We start from the raw sequence: 300 nt of genomic DNA on the forward strand, positions 1-300 counted from the left end.
TTTTGGACCTTTTTCCTTTCACACTATCTATTTTAAATTTATTTATTTTTTAACTGAAGGAGAATTGCTTTACAGAATTTTGTTGTTTTCTGTCAAACATAGACATGAATCAGCCATAGGTGTACATATGTCCCCTCCCTACCCATCCCTCCCCTCTAGGTTGATACAGAGCCCCTGTCTGAGTTCCCTGAGACATACAGCAAATTCCCATTGGCTATTTTGATTCATAAAAGGAACTAGCAGAGTGCGTTTGCAGTTTAATGTACATTGTTGTTAAGTTAACCAGTGAGTGGGTGCCAG

This window comes from Bos mutus, chromosome 18 (assembly GCF_027580195.1).
Source record: "Bos mutus isolate GX-2022 chromosome 18, NWIPB_WYAK_1.1, whole genome shotgun sequence".
Lineage (NCBI taxonomy): Eukaryota > Metazoa > Chordata > Mammalia > Artiodactyla > Bovidae > Bos > Bos mutus.